Source organism: Mobula birostris, chromosome X (assembly GCF_030028105.1).
Source record: "Mobula birostris isolate sMobBir1 chromosome X, sMobBir1.hap1, whole genome shotgun sequence".
Lineage (NCBI taxonomy): Eukaryota > Metazoa > Chordata > Chondrichthyes > Myliobatiformes > Myliobatidae > Mobula > Mobula birostris.
In genome coordinates this window covers 48,065,534-48,084,215 of record NC_092402.1, presented here as the reverse complement: position 1 = coordinate 48,084,215, position 18,682 = coordinate 48,065,534, and the positions used below count along the sequence as shown (strand labels likewise).

Genomic DNA, 18,682 nt, shown 5'->3' with positions numbered 1-18,682 from the left:
TGAGCCCTCTTCTGTATTCCCTTTTCACCTATGACTGTGTTCCTGTACATGGTTCTAACTCCATAATCAAGTTCGCAGACAACACCACGGTGGTTGGCCTGATCAGAGCGGATGACGAGACGGCCTACAGGGACAGGGTCCAGCACCTGGCTGCGTGGTGTGCCGACAACAACCTGGCCTTTAACACCCAGAAGACCAAGGAAATCATTGTAGACTTCAGGCATGCTAGGAGCCACACTCACGTCCCCACCTACATCAACGGAGCTGTAGTGGAGCATGTATCAGGCTTCAAGTTCCTTGGTGTCCACATTTCCAAGGATCTCACCTGGTCCCTGAACTCCTCCATCCTGATCATAAATGCACAACAGCCCCTTTATTTCCTGCGGAGCATCAAGAAAGCTCACCTCTGACCCAGGATACAAACCAATCTACCGTCTTTGGACTCACTTTACACCGCACGCTGTCGGAGCAGTGCTGCCAGGATAATCAAGGACACAACACACCCAGCCAACACACTTTTCGCTGTATTATGGACTTTTACTGCTGTACCATTGAGAGCATACTCACCAACTGCATCTCAGTGTGGTATACAATTGTCCCGTATCGGACTGCAAAGCAGTCCAGCGTGTGGTGAAAACTGCCCAGCGGATTATCGGCACCCAGTTGCCCACCATTGAGAACATCTACCATAAACGCTGCCTGGGCAGTGCGAAAAGCATTATCAAGGATGCATCTCACCCTAACCATGGACTTTTTACTCTCCTCCCATCCGGTGGGCGCTACAGGAGCCTCTGCTCCCGCACCAGCAGGCACAGGAAGAGTTTCTTCCCTGAGGCTGTGACCCTGCTGAACCTCACATCACAGCGCTAAGCAGTATTGCACCCATATTGTACTGTCTCAGTACTTTTATATTTGTGTGCTGTAGCACTTACTTTTTATTCGCAGTTATTTTGTAAATAACACTATTCTTTGCATTTCTGGTTAGATGCTAATTGCATTTCATTGGCTTTGTATCTGTGCTCGGCACAATGACAATTAAATTGAACCTAATCTAATCTAATCTAATCGAAGTTACAAAAGGAAAATGAATTGTTGCAAAGTGAATTATCTACATTCAGATTGTAAAATGAAACCATGGAAACAAATGAAGAAGAACTTCGAGATCTCAGTAAACAACTACAGGTTATGATTCAAGAAAAGGAAAACTTGGAAATAGCAGATAGACTTGAAAAACAGCAATTTTAAAAGTTAAGCATGCGATAATTAATATTCTTAAGCAAGAAGATTTTAGTCTTACAAATGATGCAGATGGAATCAATGTAATTAAGGTAATGGAATTACTTGAAAACCATGTGACAAAAATTAGGGAAGAAAAGCAGTTTGCGACATTGTTATCTCATGGGTGCATACAGCATTCGCAAGAGGAATTGCAATAGAGAGTGATGTAAATAGAGATCTGCAGGCTGAACTAAGTTCTCTAAAGTAGAGTACTGCAGGACATATTTAGTTAAAATTGGAACACCACAAGTCTAGCAGGTGGTGGTAATGCATCTTAAAGCTGGTTTGCCAACGGCCATAAAACAAAAGAAGAAGAAGAAGAAGAGGTAGATTGAGATAACAAGAGTTCAAAAGTTTATCTATCAGCACATGAGTCTAAGAACAGAAACTGTCCTTGAGTCTGATGGTTACGTGCTTTCAATTTTTTGTTCCTTCTGCCCAACAGGAGAGAAGATAGGAGTGAATATCTGACATGGGAAGCATCCTTGATTATGTCGGCTGCTTTCCTGAGGCAGTGGGAAGTGTAAGCAGACTCAGTGGAGGGGAGTCTGCTTTTTACGTGATGGACTGGACTGTGTCCACAACTTTCTGCAACTTCTTGTGATCTCTGGCAGAGCAGTTGCTATGCCAAGTTGTGATGCATTTGGATAGGATGTTTTCTATGGTGCCCCTAAAAATTTATAAAAGTCATCGGGGTATGCTGATTTGTCAATGTTTTGGTTTGAAGATCACATCTTTTTAAGAATACTGCACAGGCCAGGAACACTTAAGAAACTAAAAATAAGTCACTGGTGGAAAATTATATGAATAGATTTGTATTTGGATTTTACCACATAATTTTAGACCATAAGACATAGGAGCAGAATTAGGCCATTCATCTCATCGAGTCTGCTCCACCATTCCATCATGACTGATTTATTATCAACCCCATTCTCCTGCCTTCTCCCCATAGCCTTTGATACCCTTACTAATCAAGAACCCATCAACCTCCACTTTAAATATACCCAATGACTTGGCCTCTGTAGCCGTCTGCGGCAATGAATTCCACAGATTCACCAGCTGCTGGCTAAAGAAATTCCTCCTCATCTCTGCTCTAAAGTGATATCCTTGTATTCTGAGATTGTGCCCTCTGGTCTGAGACTCTGCCACTATTTTTTCCCTACTGCCCTATTCATATGACTCTAATTTTAACAATGTTAAATCACTATAGTTCAAAAAAGATACTTACCTCCTCAGGCAGACAGGCATGAGTAATGAGAGGCGGAGGCAATGTTTAAAAGTAGAGGAAGGGATGCCAACATTGTATCCTCTTTACTTTTTTTCCAATTGCACGGTTTAATTATAATTGGATATTAAGAGTAGTGCGATCATAAGACCATAAGACAAAGGAGCAGAAGTCGGCCATTCGGCCCATCGAGTCTGCTCCGCCATTTTTTCATGAGCTGATCCATTCTCCTGTTTAGTCCCACTCCCCCGCCTTCTCACCATAACCTTTGATGCCTTGGCTACTCAGATACCTATCAATCTCTGCCTTAAATACACCCAATGACTTGGCCTCCACTGCCACCCGTGGCAACAAATTCCATAGATTCACCACCCTCTGGCTAAAAAAATTTCTTCGCATCTCTGTTCTGAATGGGCGCCCTTCAATCCTTAAGTCATGTCCTCTCGTACTAGACTCCCCCACCATGGGAAACAACTTTGCCACATCCACTCTGTCCATGCCTTTCAACATTCGAAATGTTTCTATGAGGTCCCCCCTCATTCTCCTAAACTCCAAGGAATACAGTCCAAGAGCGGACAAACGTTGCTCATATGTTAACCCTCTCATTCCCGGAATCATTCTAGTGAATTTTCTCTGTACCCTCTCCAACGTCAGCACATCCTTTCTTAAATAAGGAGACCAAAGAAATCAGTTGTAGCCTGTCTGAATGATTACCGTCCTGTTGCCCTGACCCCCATAGTGATGAAACGTTTTGAACAGCTTGTCAAGCCTCATATCACAGCCAGCCTCCCCTCATCGCTGGATCCTCTACAGTTTGCTTACTGTCCAAATCGCTCTACGGTTGAGGCAATATCCACCACACTGCACACAGTTCTCTCTCACTTGGACAACAAAGGCTCTTATGCCAGAATCCTGTACATTGATTTCAGTTCAGCGTTCAATACCATCATCCCGCAGAGACTAGTGGAGAAACTGTCGCTGCTTGGCCTTAGCACTGCCATGTGTCGCTGGATTCTGGATTTCTTGACAGAGAGACCACAGTCAGTCCGTGTTGGCAGGAACATCTCTGATTCCATCACGCTGAGCACTGGATCCCCACAAGGCTGTGTGCTTAGCCCATTGCTGTTTACACTGCTAACACATGACTGTGCAGCCAGATTCAAGGAGAACCTGATCATTAAATTTGCTGATGATACCACAGTGGTGGGGGTCATCAGCAAAAATGATGAAACAATGTACAGGGAGGAGGTCAAACACCTAGAAAGCTGGTGCAGTGATAACAACTTGATGCTTAATGTCAACAAAGCCAAGGAGATGATCGTCGATTTCAGACAGTCTCAGTCTGAGCACACACCCCTCAGCATCAGTGGCTCCACAGTGGAGAGAGTGGAAAACATCAAGCTCCTTGGGGTGCAGATCTCGGACAATCTCACCTGGTCCAGGAACACCACTGGGATTGTGAAACGGGCTCAGCAGGGATTGCACTTTCTGAGGAAGCTTAAACAAGCATCACTCCCCACTAACATCTTAACTACATTATTCTACAGAGGCGTGGTTGAGAGTGTGCTGACCTTTTGCATCACAACCTGGTACTCCAGCTGCAGTGCTGTTGACAAAAAAGCCTTGCAGAGGGTGGTTAGGGGAGCAGAGAAGGTTATTGGGGTCTCCCTACCTTCTGTCCAAGACCTCTTTCAGAGTCGATGCCTCCAGAAGACACGGTACATCATTAAAGACCCCTCACACCCTCTCCATGAACTGTTTGTTCTTCTGCCATCAGGCAAACGTTACAGGAACATCAAAACTAAAACCACAAGACTACTAAACAGCTTCCTCCCACAGGCAGTCAGACTGCTAAATAGCTGCTCTACCTGACTCTGCTTTGGACACTTTTAACTTGCACTGAACACTTCCTATTTATTGTTATGTTTATTATTTAGTGTTGCGTTTGTTATGTTATGATTGCACTGCTCCTGGGAAACGCTGTCTCATTCTGCCCTGCAGAGCTGATGTACAGTTAGAATGACAATAAAGTTTTTTGAATCTTGAATCTTGAATCAAAACTGCCCACAGTACTCCAAGTGAGGTCTCACCAGCGCCTTATAGAGCCTCAACATCACATCCCTGCTCCTATACTCTATTCTTCTAGAAATAAATGCCAACATTGCATTCACCTTCTTCACCACCGACTCAACCCGGAGGTTAACCTTAAGGGTATCCTGTACAAGGACTCCCAAGTCCCGTTGCATCTCAGAACTTTGGATTCTCTCCCCATTTAAATAATAGTCTGCCCATTTATTTCTTCTGCCAAAGTGCAGAACCATACACTTTCCAACATTGTATTTCATTTGCCACTTCTTTGCCCATTCTTCCAATCTATCCAAGTCCGTCTGCAGACTCTCTGTTTCCTCAGCACTGCCAGCCCCTCCACCTATCTTTGTATCATCAGCAAACCCAGCCACAAAGCCATCTATTCTATAATACAAATTATTGATGTACAACGTAAAAAGCGGCCCCAACACGGACCCTGTGGAACACCACTGGTAACCGACAGCCAACCAGAATAAGATCCCTTTATTCCCACTCTCTGTTTCCTGCCAATCAGCCAATGCTCTATCCACGTATGTAACTTTCCCATAATTCCATGGGCTCTTATCTTGTTAAGTAGCCTCATGTGTGGCACCTTGTCAAAGGCCTTCTGAAAATCCAAATATACAACATCCACTGCATCTCCCTTGTCTAGCCTACTGGTAATTTCCTCAAAAAATTGTAATAGGTTTGTCAGGCAGGATTTTCCTTTAAGGAATCCATGCTGAGTTCTGCCTATCTTGTCATATGCCTCCAGGTACTCCGTAACCTCATCCTTGTCAATCGACTCCAACATCTTCCCAACCACCGATGTCAAGCTAACAGGTCTATAATTTCCTTTTTGCTTCCTTGCCCCCTTCTTAAATAGCGGAGTGACATTTGCAACCTTCCAGTCCTCCGGAACCATGCCAGAATCTATTGACTTTTGAAAGATCATCGCTAATGCCTCCACAATCTCCACAGCTACTTCCTTCAGAACACGCGGGTGCATTCCATCTGGTCCAGGAGATTTATCGACCTTTAGCCTATTCAGCTTCCTGAGTACTTTCTCTGTCGTAATTGTGACTGCGCACACTTCTCTTCCCTGCCACCCTTGAGTGTCCGGTATACTGCTGATGTCTTCCTCAGTGAAGACTGATGCAAAATACTCGTTCAGTTCCTCTGCAATCTCCTTATCTCCCATTACAATTTCTCCAGCATCATTTTCTATCGGTCCTATATCTACTCTCACCTGTCTTTTATTCTTTATGTACTTGAAAAAGCTTTTTGTATCCTCTTTGATATTATTTGCTAGCTTCCTTTCATAGTTAACCCTTTCCCTCTTAATGACCTTCTTGGTTTCCTTTTGTAAGGTTTGAAAACTTCCCAATCCTCTGTCTTCCCACTAATTTTTGCTTCCTTGTATGCCCTCTCCTTTGCTTTAACTTTGGCTTTGACTTCTCTTGTCAGCCACAGTTGCATCCTTTTTCCATTCGAAAATTTCTTCTTTTTTGGAATATGCCTGTCTTGCACCTTCCTCACTTCTTGCATAAACTCCAGCCACTGCTGCTCTGCTGTCTTTCCCGCCAGTGTCCCTTTCCAGTCAACTTTGGCCAGTTCCTCTCTCATGCCACTGTAATTTCCTTTACTCCACTGAAATATGGACGCATCAGATTTTGGCTTCTCTTCTTCAAATTTCACAGTGAACTCAATCATGTTATGATCACTGTCTCCTAAGGGTTCCTTCACCTCAATCTCTCTAATCACCTCCGGTTCATTACACAATACCCAATCCAGTACAGCCAATCCCCTAGTGGGCTCAACAACAAGTTGTTCTAAAAAGCCATCTCGCAGACATTCTACAAATTCTCTCTCTTGAGATCCAGTGCCGACCTGATTTTCCCAATCCACTCGCATGTTAAAATCCCCCACAATTATCATAACACTGCCCTTCTGACAAGTCTTTTCTATTTTCTGTTGTAATTTGCACTCCACATCACTACAGCTGTTTGGAGGCCTATAAATAACTGCCATCAGGGTCCTTTTACCCCTGCTATTTCTTAGCTCAACCCATAAAGATTCTGCATCTTCCGATCCTCTATCACCTCTTTCTAATGATTTAATATAATTACTTACCAATAAAGTCACGCCTCCCCCTCTGCCTACCTTCCTATCCTTCCGATACACCGTGTATCCTTGGACGTTCAGCTCCCAGAGACATGCATCCTTCAGCCACGTCTCAGTGATGGCCACAATATCATACCTGCCAATCTGTAGCTGTACGACAAGATCATCCACCTTATTCCTTATGCTGCGTGTACTTAAGTACAACACCTTAAGACCAGTATTAGGTACTTTTCGCTTTGATTTCACTGTAACTTTATTGCACTCGAGTCAATTATGATGTTCTCCTAGGGAGTTGTCTATTGGTGGGTCCACAGCTGTTTGTAAAGGGTTTCACTTGTCCAGGATGTCAGGGTGAAGTCCTTTAATGCAGAACGTCTGTGTGCGACTTTGTTTAATGTGGGGAGGCTGATGCATGGGCAGCTACCACGTGGTCCTTGACAGGTTGGAGTCAGGGACCAATTGCATAGAATGCAATACGATCGGGGACCCTTCAATGTTGCAGCCTTCCTCCACTTTCACTGCCACCCTTCCACCAGCTCCATCACTGATGTTTGTCTGGATCGCTCTTTGTCTTCAGCTAAGTGCCAGATGGCTGAACTCCAGATGGAGTTGCTCAGGAACTCACAAGCCTCTCCACCACAACATGATGATGATCCTTGGAGAAGTCTTGGGTTCTCGGTTGAATTCTTTTTGTTCTCGATGTGTACACTTTTCTTGGAACGCAGGCTGTACGTCCAAAGGTCTTAAAACTCTTTAAAGCCACTTTGGATGTCCAGATGTTGTGGAAGATTTTTTGTTTTTTTTAAAGATTACCTTTATTTGTTACATACACATCCAAACTTACAGTGAAATGTGCCGTTTGTACCAAATCAAATCAGCGAGGGTTGTGCTGGGCCAACATTGCATTCCTGACCTGCAGTATTCCCCTAGTAGCTTTGCTGTTGTATATCCACTACTGGTCCAAGTTCAGGCTTCGCATTCTGCCCATGAGAAGACCCCAAGGGCAGAAGACTGCAAAGAGGCTGAATGTCTCCAAGCTGAAAAGCAGCAGGGTTGCAGAAGAACTCGTCGATGACCTTGAAGGCAGACTGCCAGACACACCACAGGATGACGGAACCAGCGTTGAGGAACAGTGGACGGTCTTCAGAGACGCTGTCTACACTACCACGCTCAAACATCTCGGACCAGCAACCCGAAGAAACCAAAACTGGTTCGATAAGAATGATGAAGAAATACAGGCACTACTAACGGAGAAGCATCAACATTACAGAGCGCATCAGAACGACCCCACGTCACTAGCCAAGAAAGATGCCTTTACCAACGCAAAAAGAAAGGTGCAGAAAAAACTTTGCGAGATGCAGGACAGCTGGTTCAGCAAGAAGGCCGATGAAATCCAGGGCTACGCAGACAGCCACGACATAAAGCGCTTCTACGATGTGCTTAAGGCTGTATACGGACCCCAGTCCTCCGGCTCCTCACCCCTCAATGCAGATGAGATGCAGCTGCTGACAGAGAAGAAGCAGATTCTGGATCGGTGGGCTGAGCACTTTAACAACGTCCTTAACCGCCCTGCCGACATCAACGACGAGGCCATTACCCGCCTGCCCCAGGTAGAGATCAACAAGAACCTCGACACCCTGCCCACAGTAGATGAAGTCAGGAAGGCAGTGAAGCAACTCTCCTGTGGCAAAGTGCCAGGACCCGATGCAATCCCTGCTGAGGTATACAAAGCAGGAGGCCCTGTCATGATGCAAAAGCTGACTGTACTCTTCCAGTCCATGTGGAAAAAGGGACAGGTCCCGCAACAGCTGAAAGATGCCAGCATAGTCCACATCTACAAGAGGAAAGGCAACCGCCAGTCTTGCGACAACCACCGAGGCATCTCCCTCTTGTCCATTGTGGGGAAGATTCTGGCCCGCGTCCTGCTCAACCGCCTTCTCCAACATCTTGAGCAAGGTCTGCTCCCAGAAAGCCAGTGCGGCTTCTGTGCTGAACGTGGGACCGCGGACATGATTTTTGCTGCGCGCCAACTCCAGGAAAAATGCCAGGAGCAACACAGTGACCTCTTCGTGACCTTTGTCGATCTAACCAAGGCTTTCGATACGGTCAGCAGAGAAGGCTTGTGGAAGATCATGGAAAAGTTTGGCTGCCCCAGCAAGTTCATCACAATCGTCCGGCAGTTCCACGAGGGTATGATGGTGAAAGATCTGGATGACGGCGACGAGTCGGAGGCCTTCCCAGTGACAAATGGCATCAAACAAGGCTGCATTCTTGCCCTGACTCTGTTCAGTATGGTATTCTCTGCCATGCTGACAGATGCCTTCCGTAACTACGAAGAAGGAATCCACGTCAGGTACAGGACTGACGGCAGGTTGTTCAACCTTAGGCGCCTGCAGGCAGTTACAAAGGTGCGAGAGACTGTCATCAGAGACTTCTTGTTTGCTGATGACTGCGCACTCAACGCCAGCACAGAGCAGGAGATGCAGCGTGAAATGGACTGCTTCTCACAAGCCTGCAACAACTTCGGTCTCACTATCAGCACCAAAAGACCGAAGTTATGTACCAGCCTGCCCCAGGAAAGCCATACCAGGAGCCGCGCATCACGGTGAAGGGCCAGAACCTCCAGGCAGTCGACAACTTCACCTACCTGGGCAGCATACTCTCTCGCGCAGTGAACATAGTCGCCGAGGTCAACAACAGGATTGCCAAAGCCAGCGCCACCTTTGGGAGACTCCATGAGAAGGTCTGAGAGCAGAGAGGACTCAGTTTACCACCAAGCTGAAGGTCTACTGTGCAGTGATCCTTACCACCCTCCTTTACGCCAGCGAGACCTGGACTGTCTACAGCAGACACGCCAAACAGCTCAACCACTTTCACCTGTGCTGTCTCCGCAGACTCCTCCACATCAGGTGGCAGGACAAAGCCCCCGACACGGAAATCCTGGAACGAGCTGGGCTCTGCAGCGTCTACACCCTCCTGCTGAAAGCCCAAGCCAGGTGGGCTGGACATGTGGTCAGAATGCCAGACAGCCGATTGCTTAAGCAGCTGCTGTACGGAGAACTGTGTCAGGGCCAGCGCTCAGTCGGGGGGCAGGAGAAACGTTACAAAGACTCCTGAAAGTGCCCCTCAAAGGCCTGGGTGTCGACATCAACACGTGGGAGACGCTTGCCCTCGACCGTCCAGCTTGGCGCAGCAAGATCACCACAGGAGCCCGTGCAGCTGAAGTCAGGCGCATCATCGAGGTGCAACGAAAGCGTGCTGTGCGCAAGGCCCAAGCAGCATCCACTGCCACGACAGCACCCACCTACTTGTGTCCCACATGTGGGCGAGCCTTCAGGGCCCGAATTGGCCTCATCAGTCACCTCCAGACCCACAGCCACCAATCTCCCATTTGACTTTGATGCCATGGTCATCTTCAACTACGAAGGACGAACAACAACAACAACAACAACAACAACTGGTTTAATACCATCAATTTGAGTTTTCTTATGGACAACCAAGAAAGACTGCAGATGCTGGAATCTGGAGTGAAAAGACAATCTGCTGGAAGAACTCAGCAGGTCAAGCAGCATCCAAATGCAGTCCAGGGTTTAACTTCAGAACAAACTTTCTTTATTACAAGTTAATACCAAGAGGAGAGTCAGTTGCCCTGGCATGAATGTTTCCAAAACCAAAGTTTCCATTATTCTTATAGTATTTCTTACCTACTTTTCTTCCTTTTATATATATGGTGCATGCTCCACATATACACAGAATGAGGTAAGAATTAGAGTTAGAATTTATTTTATTTCTTACATCCATCTCACAACACGAGGGAGTAAAAATCTTTATGTTGTGTCTCTGTCACTACGCACAAGCAGTAAGGAAGGGAAATATGGGAGGATATTACCCAAATACTAAAATTGTATACATAATTATTTTGTATACATGTACGTAGAGTCAGATGTGCAATCAGATCAATGTTTATTGGTAAATCTGATGTCCTGGTGAAAAAAGCAGTCCCATAGCCTGTGTTGGTCCTGCCCTAATGCTGTGGTACTGTTTGCCTGACAGTAGCAGCTGAAATAGTTTGTGGTTGGGGTGGCTGGAGTCCCTGATGATCCTCTGTGCCCTTTTAACGTACCTGCCGCTGTAAGTGTCCTGAATAGAGGAAAATTCACATCCACAGATGTGCTGGGCTGTCCACACCACTCTCTGCAGTGCCCTACGACTGAGGGTAGTACAGTTCCCGTACCAGGCAATGACACAGCCAACCAGGATGCCTTCCATGCTGCCCCTGTAGAAAGTCCTGAGGATTTGGGGACTCATGCCAAACCTCTTCAGCCACCTGAGGGAAAGAGGCACTGCTGTGCCTTTTTCACCACACAGCCACTATGCACAGTCCAGGTGAAATCTTTGGTGATGTGTATACCGTGGAACTTGAAACTACTCAGCCTCTCAACTACAGTCCCATTGATGTCAATAGGGTGTAGTCTGTCTCCATTCCTCCTTTGTTTTTTTTCAACATTGAGGGAGATTTTGTTTTCTTGGCACCACTGTGTCAGGGCATTGACTTTTTTATTGTTGAGTTTCAGCACCTCATGGGCTACAGGAGCCATGCGCAGTTCCATTTTTGCTTTATATGTACAATGGTAATCTCTCTCCTGGAGTTTATGGAATAGTGGTCACTTCGGGAACCAGCCATCCCAGTTCAGTGTAAACTACAAGTTGTGACTGGTCGGTTCAGCTTGAACCAGTCTGACCATTCTCCTTTGACCTCTCTCATTAACAAGGCATTTTTGCCCACAGAACTGTCACTCACTGGATGTTTTTTTGTTTTTCACACCATCCTCTGTAAACTCTAGAGACTGTTGTGCGTGAAAATCCCAGGAGATCAACAGTTTCTGAGAAACTTAACCAACCCTTCCAGCACCAACAATAACTTTGAAAGCCACTTTGATCACATTTCTTCCACACTCTGATGCTTGGTAAGAACAGCAACTGAACCTCTTGACCATGTCAGCATGCTTTTATGCATTGAGTTGCTGCCACATGATTGGCTGATCAGATATTTTCATTGATGAGCAGGTGTACAGGTGTACCCAGTAAAGTGGCCTCTGAGCTAGCAACTTTAAATTCTTTGGCGTTATAATTTCAGAGGATGTGTTCTGGGCCCAGCACATAAGTGCAATTACAAAGAAAGCATGGCAGCATCTCTACTTCCTTAGAAGTTTGCGAAGATTTGACATGTCATCTAAAACTTTTACAAACTTGTATAGATGTGTGGTGGAGACTGGTTGCATCACAGCCTGGTGTGCAAACAGCAATGCCCTTGAAAGGAACATACTACAAAAAGTAGTGGATATGGCCCAGTCCATTATGGGTAAAGCCCTCCCCACCATTGAACACATCTACACAGTGCGTTGTCGCAGAAAAGCAGCATCCATCATCAAGGATTCCCACCACCCAGGTCATGCTCTTTTCTCAGTTACCATCAGCAAGAAGGCACAGAAGCCTTAGGACTCACACCACCAGGTTCAGAAGCAGTTATTACCCTTCAATTGTCATATTCTTGAACCAGAGGGGATAACTTCATTCAACTGCACTCATCTCATCACTGAACGGGTCCCACAACTAATGGACTCACTTTCAAGTGCTCTTCGCCTCATGTTCTCGATATTTATTGCTTATCAATTTTTTATTTTTATTTTTTTCTTTTGTACTTGCACTGTTGTCTTTTGCAGACTGCTTGTCCATCCTGTTGGTTGTGGCCTTTCATTGATTCTATTATGATTATTGGAGTAAGCCCGCAAGAAAACAAAATAGTTCTTTATTGCAGCATCTCCAGGTTTGCGGATAACATGAAGCTGGGCGGCAGTATTAACTGTGAGGAGGATGCTAAGAGGATGCGGGGTGATTTGGATAGGTTAGGTGAGTGGGCAAGTTCATGGCAGATGCAATTTAATGTGGATAAATGTGAGGTTATCCACTTTGGTGACAAAAACAGGAAAACAGATTATTATCTGAATGGTGGCCGATTAGGAAAAGGGTGTCACGGTCCGGATCGGGGTCCCTTTAAATTTACCTTGTTTATGTTACGATCTGGACCGTTGATTCCCTGTTTTCCCGTGTCCCTCGGCTTTGGTGATTCGAGGCAATTTGCTCTTGGTTGAACTGGTAGTTTATAGTCTCCGGCTTTCAGCCGTTCGGCGCGGGAGCGTCTGCAAAGTCATCAAAGGAACGATGTGTCGATGTCATCTGGCCGGAGCAAGCCTAGTCTCTGCCGAAGCGAGTGCCCGTAATTCACCCTTCCTCACCGGAGCAACCCTGTCCAGTTACCTCACCGAAGCGAGCCTGCAAAGTTTCCTCACCGAGGTGGGTCCATCAGTTAACCCGCCGGAGGGAATCAAGAACCACTGTCTACTGTTCCCGGGCTGAGTCGAGAGCTCGCCACTACCCGGAGGCTCCAAGTACCACATCCTGGCTCCAGCAGCATCCAAGTACCACGTCCACGTCCAAGTCCTGGCCCTGGCTGCATCCGAGTACCAAGTCAAGTCCTGGCCCTGGCGGCATCCAAGTACCTAATCAAGTCCTGGCCCTGGCAGTCTGTGATTCCTGTCCTACCCCCTTGTCTGAATCCCTTCTCTGCCCCTCTCACCTCTAGCCCTTGTCTGCAGCCCTCGCCTGCACTTCAGTCTAGTTCTATTGCTGGAGCTAGATAGGTACTGTCTGGTGTTCATTCGTGTTGGTTTTGTCTTGTCTTGTCCTTGCCTCTGTGGGGTAAGTCAGGCCATCTTGCCGTTGCCCCGCGGGGGGTCATGAGTCCCGGCCCTATGTCCTGTACCCAAGGAGGGGTCCCGACTCTGTGTTCTGTGTATGTGTCCATGGTTCCATGTACCTGCTCCCCGAGACCGAGGCTCTGTGTTCCTATGTTCCTCCTCTCCCTAGCCCATGTCATGTCCATGCCTGGTTCTGGGGTCCGAGCCCGAGGCAAGACCCAGGTACTGGGCCCTTGCCCAGTCTCGGGCTCGGAGTCCATACCCTAGCCTCTTCATGTCTCCTCTAGTTCTGGGAGCCGATTCCGAGTCCTAGCCCAGACCCTTGGTCCCAGCCTAGTCGTAGTCCTCAGTCCTTGTCCAGTTTGCTACTCCTGTTCCTGCCTAGCTCTCCTGATATTAAACAATAAACTAAATTTAATTAACCTCACAAGATGTGTCTTGCATTTGGGTCCACCCTTGCTCCCAATGCCCCCACCCTTGTGACAAAGGGGAGGTGCAACGAGACCCTCCTCCGACCCCAGCCCCAACCCTTGCTGTGTCTTCACCATCCCCTCTGACCTTCCCCTTTCTGAGGCAGAACGTTCTGTCCTTAGCAAGGGCCTCAGTTTTGTCCCCCGCCGTCCACACCTCAGTGAGTTCCGTGCCCGCCATGACGCTGATCTCTTCTTCCGTCGCCTACGTCTCCGAGCCTACTTCTTTGGCAAGGATTCCCCTCCCCTACTGATGACCCCTTCTCCCACCTTTAACCCTCCTCCTCCTCCTGGACACCCCGCCCGGGCCTTCTACCTGCACTCGATCTTTTGATCTCCAACTGTCGCCGTGACATCAACCGTCTCAACTTCACCACTCCTCTCTCCTGTTCCAACCTCACTCCCTCTGAACGCACTGCCCTCCACTCTCTCCGTACTAATCCCAACCTCACCATCAAACCCGCTGACAAAGGTGGTGCCATAGTAGTCTGGCGGACGGACCGCTACCTCACTGAGGCCAAATGGCAGCTCTCTGACACCTCCTCTTACTTACCCCTGGAACAGGGCCCCACCAAAAAACGTCAAACCATTGTTTCCCGTAGCATCACTGCCCTTATCAACTCTGGAGACCTTCCATGCTCAGCCACTAAACTCATAATTTCCACACCCTGTACTGCTCGGTTTTACCTCCTCCCCAAGATCCACAAGCCTGACTGTCTCGATAGACCCATAGTTTCTGCCTGCTCCTGTCCCACCGAACTTGTATCTGCCTACCTGGACTCCATTTTGTCACCCATAGTTCAGTCTCTCCCCACCTACATCCGGGATACATCCCATGCCCTCCACCTCTTCAATAACTTCCAGTTCCCCGGTCCCAAGCACTTCATTTTCACTATGGATGTCCAATCCCTATACACCTCCATTCCTCATGAAGAAGGCCTCAAAGCCCTCCGCTACTTTCTGGATAATAGACCTCACCAGTTCCCCATCACCACTACCCTCCTCTGGTTGGCAGAACTGGTTCTCACACTCAATAACTTCTCTTTTGGCTCTTCCCACTTTCTTCAGACCAAGAGTGTAGCTACAGGAACTCGCATGGGCCCTAGCTATGCCTGCCTCTTTGTTGGTTATGTGGAACAGTCTGTGCTCCAAACCTATATTGGCACTGCTCCCAAACTTTTCCTTTGGTACATTGACGACTACATTGGTGCTGCTTCCTGCACCCATGCTGAGCTCATCAATTTCATCGACTTTACTTCAAACTTCCACCCAGCCCTCAAATTCACTTGGTCTATCTCGGACACTTCTCTCCCCTTTCTCGATCTCTTGGTCTCCATCTCGAGAGACAGACTGTCCACTGACATCTTCTACAAGCCCACGGACTCTCATAACTACCTCGACTATACCTCTTCCCACCTCGCCACATGCAAAAATTCCATTCCCTATTTCCAGTTCCTCCGTCTCCACCGCATCTGCTCTGAGGATGAGGTTTTTCGTTCCAGGACATCTCAAATGTCCTCTTTCTTTAAGGATCGTGGTTTCCCTTCTGCTGTCATTAATGATGCTCTCACCCACATCTCCTCCATTTCCCGCACTTCAGCCCTCACCCCATCCTCCCGCCACCACAACAGGGACAGAGTTCCCCTTGTCCTCACCTACCACCCCACCAGCCTCCGGATCCAGCACATTATCCTCCACAGCTTCCGCCACCTTCACCAGGACCCCACCACTAAGCACATCTTTCCCTCTCCACCCTTCTCCGCCTTCCGCAGGGATCGGTCCCTCCCCACGGATCTCCCACCTGGCACTTATCCCTGTAAGCGTAAGTGCTACACCTGTCCCTACACCTCCTCATTTGCCACCATTCAGGACCCCAAACAGTCCTTCCAAGTGAGGCAACATTTCACTTCTGAGTCTGTTGGGGTCATCTATTGCATCCGGTGCTCCCGGTGCAGCCTCCTCTACATCGGTGAAACCCGACGCAGAGTGGGGGACTGCTTCGTCGAGCACCTCCGCTCCGTCCGCCACAACAGACCGGATCTCCCAGTAGCCACCCACCTCAACTCTGCTTCCCACTCCCATTCAGATATGTCCATACATGGCCTCCTCTACTGCCATGATGAGGCTAAACTCAGGTTGGAGGAGCAACACCTCATATACCGTCTAGGTAGTCTCCAGCCCCTTGGTATGAACATAGAATTCTCCAACTTCCAGTAAACAACAGGAATTCTGCAGATGCTGGAAATTCAAGCAACACACATAAAAGTTGCTGGTGAATGCAGCAGGCCAGGCAGCATCTCAAGGAAGAGGTGCAGTCGACGTTTCAGGCCGAGACCCTTCGTCAGGACTAACTGAAGGAAGAGTGAGTAAGGGATTTGAAAGTTGGAGGGGGAGGGGGAGATCCAAAATGATAGGAGAAGACAGGAGGGGGAGGGATGGAGCCAAGAGCTGGACAGGTGATAGGCAAAAGGGATAAGGGAGGATCATGGGACAGGAGGTCCGGGAAGAGAGACAAGGGGGGGGGGGACCCAGAGGATGGGCAAGGGGTATATTCAGAGGCACAGAGGGAGAAAAAGGAGAGTGAGAGAAAGAATGTGTGCATAAAAATAAGTAACAGATGGGGTACGAGGGGGAGGTGGGGCATTAGCGGAAGTTAGAGAAGTCAATGTTCATGCCATCAGGTTGGAGGCTACCCAGACGGAATATAAGGTGTTGTTCCTCCAACCTGAGTGTGGCTTCATCTTTACAGTAGAGGAGGCCGTGGATAGACATGTCAGAATGGGAATGGGATGTGGAATTAAAATGTGTGGCCACTGGGAGATCCTGCTTTCTCTGGCGGACAGAGCGTAGATGTTCAGCAAAGCGGTCTCCCAGTCTGCGTCGGGTCTCGCCAATATATAAAAGGCCACATCGGGAGCACTGGACGCAGTATATCACCCCAGCCGACTCACAGGTGAAGTGTCACCTCACCTGGAAGGACTGTTTGGGGCCCTGAATGGTGGTAAGGGAGGAAGTGTAAGGGCATGTGTAGCACTTGTTCCGCTTACATGGATAAGTGCCAGGAGGGAGATCAGTGGGGAGGGATGGGGGGGACGAATGGACAAGGGAGTTGCGTAGGGAGCGATCCCTGTGGAATGCAGAGAGAAGGGGGGAGGGAAAGATGTGCTTAGTGGTGGGATCCCGTTGGAGGTGGCGGAAGTTACGGAGAATAATATGTTGGACCCGGAGGCTGGTGGGGTGGTAGGTGAGGACCAGGGGAACCCTATTCCTAGTGGGGTGGCAGGAGGATGGAGTGAGAGCAGATGTACGTGAAATGGGGGAGATGCGTTTAAGAGCAGAGTTGATAGTGGAGGAAGGGAAGCCCCTTTCTTTAAAAAAGGAAGACATCTCCCTCGTCCTAGAATGAAAAGCCTCATCCTGAGAGCAGATGCAGCGGAGACGGAGGAATTGCGAGAAGGGGATGGCGTTTTTGCAAGAGACAGGGTGAGAAGAGTCTTGTTTCTATAGACATTCTGGTTATATATGTTTTATATGTGTATGTACTTAAATGACAATAAACTTGACTTGAGTCTTGAGTTGAATTATTAAAATCGTGGGTTCATTTATTGTTAACACTGATACCTAGAGCTCTCTGTGCATGTAGGTATAATTTTCTCATGCAAAATTATTGACTTAACATTGTCAGGCAAGTGCAAGCACGAGCAGTGATTTCTCTGAAACATATCCAGGTCTGTTTGACAGTCTGAATGATTGAGTAGTTTACCTGAAACTGACTGAGTAATATTCTTAGAAAAATAGAGACCCGTATGTGCTGTAGGCTTTCTATGTTTCTAATAGCTTGATGAAAACATCCGATCTTTCATTTCACACACACACACACACACACACACACACACACACACAAATGGTCAAAAAAAAACATAAATTGTGCAAATGGCAACAAAAAAAAAGCAAAGAGCAGAGAACATAAAACACAAAATCGGAAGAGTCCAGGTAAATTCAGTTCAGCTCAGTGTTCATTATCTGCAGGCTGCCCTGATTCAAAATCACCCAATATAGCAACAAAAAAAGGGAGCGACCAGAAACCAGAAACACATCATAACGTGAACAACAGAGTCCAATCCACAAACCATATCGATCAAACTTTGCCCAAGACCCAGAACTCTGGCACCATCCTTGGACTGCATCGAAGGAGAGAGAGAGACCATCTAAAAGAAAGGTCCTGCCTCCTGAAGCAGCAATTGAGAGGGAGAGAGAGACCGTCACACACAGACACCTTCCTTCTACAGCAGTGAGCAAGAGGCTGGTCGAGAGCACAGAACACCCCCTCACCTTGATGATTTCAATCTTCGTCAGCACTTTAGTCGGTGAGATCGGTGAGACATGGGCTCGCACCCCGTCTTCAGAATTCCTGGCCGAGGCCACATGACTCACAGAACACCCTCCGATTTCATGAACCGTCTGGAGGATGTCATCCCTGGTCACGTTGTTACATTTATACATCTGTATCATCGAATAGTTTTGATAACCTCAGGACATCCCTGAGAAAATAAGTGTTACAGTCAATCAAATTCTTTTTATGAATAGTTTCACTTCTAACATTAGAAATCTGGCAGCTAATTTTCACCCAAGAAGCCATAAACAGCGGGCCAATAATGACAACATTATTGTCATTAGAATAGACATCTACTCTTGGCAGATGTTGTTTGAAGAGTGAATATGAATGAGGAAGCCAATCTTTGTTGTACTGTTTAATAAAT

The 18,682-nt window shown here is 47.4% G+C and overlaps 1 protein-coding gene across 1 annotated transcript in view; it reads right to left on the bottom strand.

Annotated features, from left to right (window-relative positions):
* LOC140191694 (gasdermin-E-like) overlaps window positions 1-18,284 on the bottom strand; it is a 79,929-nt gene extending 61,645 nt beyond the window's left edge. The window contains exon 1 of the mRNA XM_072249345.1: window positions 18,255-18,284. The gene's annotated coding sequence lies outside the window, so the exon portion shown is untranslated. The remainder of the gene's footprint in view (window positions 1-18,254) is intronic.
* Window positions 18,285-18,682: the final 398 nt, after the last annotated feature.